Consider the following 3,484-nt stretch of genomic DNA (forward strand, 5'->3'; position numbering starts at 1 on the left):
TCCTGCTGATGGTACCACCTAAGTAGCAAAAACTGTCAATGACACCAAAAGATTTATCCTCTAGAGTGATGTCAGGTATGGGTTCTTTCACCCCTTGGTAAATAATCACAGTCTTCTTGAGACTAATTGCCATCCCAAAGCTCTTGCATGATTCAGGAAATCTGCCCAAGAGGTTTTGCAGGGAAGATTCACTGTGGGCAACCAAGGATGCATTGTCCTCAAACAGTAAACATCTCAGAACCAACTCTTTCACTTGGTTTTCATTCTAAACCCTGCAAAGTTGAACAAGCCTCTGTCTAATCTGGTCCAAAGATAAATGCCATCATTGCTTTCCTTGAATGCATGAAGAAACAGGAATATAAAGAAAAGTAGATGTTAAAAAGCATGGGGGCTAAGACATACCCCTGTTTCACCCCATTGTTAATGTCAAAGTCATTTGACTCTTTGTTTCATACACTGCAGGTGCCTTCATACCTTGATGTAATGAGCCAATGCTGTTCAACAGTTTGGGGACACAATGCAGTTTCTTCAGAACAGGAAAAAGGCCCTGTTGGTTGACTGTATAGAAGGCCTTTGTCAGATCGATGCACAGTGATATTTGTTTTTCTCTACACTTATCTTGCAGTTGCTTGACTGAAAATACCTCTTCTTTCCCCAAGAGATTGTAGCTTAGGGAGCATGTTGCAAGTGACAATTTTTCCAACAATGTTCAACAGGAATATACCTCTATAGTGGCCACAATCCTGTCTATCCCCTTTGTTTTTGTATAATTGTACGAACTGAGCATCTTTGAAATCTTGTGGTACCGCTTTCTCTTTCCAGCAGAGTAGTATAACTTCATAAAGCTTTCAAAGCAATTTGTTGTCGGCATATCTGTAGATTTCAGCAGGCCAACGATCATTGCTGGATGCCTTGTTCCCAGGAAGGTATTTAATGGCTTTCTTCAAACCTTCTAATGTAGGCTTATCATACAAATCCATCATCATTTCAAACAGATACTTCAGTATCGGGAAGGCAGTTACTTTCTCAATCACTTTGGAAGAAGTCTCCTGCATTATGATAAAAATATGCTGTGTTTCCTAATGCAGAGAGTGAACATAGAGCTTAGACAGGTATCTCTGAACCTAAATGTAAATAAAAAAGGGCCTGACTTCATTTTGTTTTCTCAAGGCTGAAGAAATGAACAGATATTGGATTGACATGAAAGACTTTGTATTTGCTTAATCTACAGTTGGCTTTAGCCTGATTATTGGAATTGACTAAGGCAAACTCATAGATAGTATGCACCTTATCAACCACTCTGTTTCACCTGGTCTCCCAATGGATGTCTCATGCCAAGCAATACATTTAAAACATGGATCAATTATAACAGACTTCAGTATTTCTAATGGGTTGATACCAAATAAATGCTTTCAGAGAGGGTGAATGCATCTTTAAACCAAATCCAAGTTCTGTTTTTGTCCCATCTCTACTTTATATTTTTGAGAGCTATACTTTGTTAATATGGACAACCTATAACAAGAGTGGTTAACTTGGCCCTAAATTAAATGTTTTCTTAGAGCACTGAGTATGCGTAATTAAATTATTTAAAAGTATAACAGAAAGAAATATTCATGTTTCAAGAAAGGTATATAATGTAGCTCTTTGGAGACTTCAGAAATGTTGTGGTCAGATGCCATGATATAGGGATGCAGAGAAGAAGATGCAAAGTAAACACTTCAGAATTAATGCTAATGAGCAGCTGCAACCTCATAGGGAAGGATGAAGAAGCAGCTGAATTTGCTGTTGAGGAAAGTGTGATTAAGGAATCACGCACACCAAAGAAAAAGCATTCACATTTATAACAGTGACTCAAGCAATTTCAGCAGCTTCTCTAAAACAAATTGTTTAGAGCATGCAGAGAACTGAAGGGCATGTACACACAAGCAAAGAACTAATAGAGAAGCTAAGACATGAATGTATAGCACTCAGCTACACTACAGCAGGTGCTCAGGTGTATGCTTTTAGCTTGCAGTAACTGAGAGGCAATCTTCTCCTTTTTCTTTGAGGGGAACCGTTTGTGGGTTCAATTTGGATAGAAGTCAGGAGTTGGGACTATCAAAACTACTGTGGTGGGCAAAAGCATTTTCTGAAACTGTCACATCCTGGATTGGAGATAACTGGAGTTAGACAAGGTGTTTTATGGGGGATGAACAGAATACAGAATACATTCAATGAATACTCCCCTTACTTGCAATTACTGCACATTTCCCAACTAACTCCAGACAAGGGCATACATTTCACTGCATGTGCTGGCCATAATATTCTGAATGAAGTTTTGATCCCTCCTGTACATGGTTACTTTGAAGTTGACGAGTATCAAAAGATTCATTTTAGGGATCACAACAAGATGTATGGAAATATTTAACCACAGTACTTCCCTATTTCTTCAGGCCAAGCAAAGGTCCTAGAGGTGATGGTATCAGATCCTTAGGAAAACATAAACTGACTCATGAGTGTCAGTTTATAGACCACTCCAGAGAATTTTATCAATCAGAATTATGGAAGGCAGTCTCCACTCTTTTTAAAAAAAAACTCTCTCAGCTTCTACAAAACATTAATCCATAGTGATAGAAATAATCGAGCACTGTATGTCCCATCCTGGGTGAAGGTGAAGGGATGTGTAGAAGTGTGGACAGACTTTTTTTGTATTTTTTTTAAGTTTTTGCCATAATACCTTAAGTTGGTTTTTGGTTTTGGGTTTTTTTTTTGTGTACAGGTAGCTTTCAAGGAAAATGTGTGTATCAAACGATTGTTAAATGGCTCTAAGAGAAAAAGGTATCACACGGGTAAATGAATGGTGGGAATGTATGAGGAATGCCATTATTATCCCAACTAAAACAGAGAGGAAAAAACTCAGTTCTGAACATTCATGTCTTTTCTTCTGCTGTGTAAAAAAAAAGTTCCTAAATTGCAAAAAAGTGATCAAGTTCTTCAGGCAGAATGAATGAACAAAATGAAAGAATGAATGAATGAAGACTCACTACAACCACAGAAAAGTTGAGCTTTATTATTTAGGACCATAAGGTAGAGATAGAAGTTGAATTACGTCATTTTCTCCATACACGAGACTGAAGGAATGAGAATAACTGGGTATGGGACCTTGGTTTCCTCTTCTTGCCATGACATAAGAAGTAGTGATGCAATGAGTCTCAATCATAGGTTAACAAGGCCATCCATTATCTCACCCAAAATCTAACATAGCACCACCCACCTGAGATGACTGTCCATTTTGCATCTGAATCAGCACAGACACATACAATGGGCTTATGCAATATTGTCCAAAGGACCAAAAAAAATTCTCTTCAGCACATATTTCTGGGCATAAATCATAAGGCTGGCAAAAAATTAATGAGAAGCTAGACCAACCACTGACACCCAGAGAAGAACATATAAATAGAGAGCACCAAAGGCACAGTTTGTAGTCAGCTTCCCTACCAGCCAG

Source organism: Alligator sinensis, unplaced genomic scaffold (genome assembly GCF_000455745.1).
Source record: "Alligator sinensis unplaced genomic scaffold, ASM45574v1 scaffold886_1, whole genome shotgun sequence".
Classification (NCBI taxonomy): domain Eukaryota; kingdom Metazoa; phylum Chordata; order Crocodylia; family Alligatoridae; genus Alligator; species Alligator sinensis.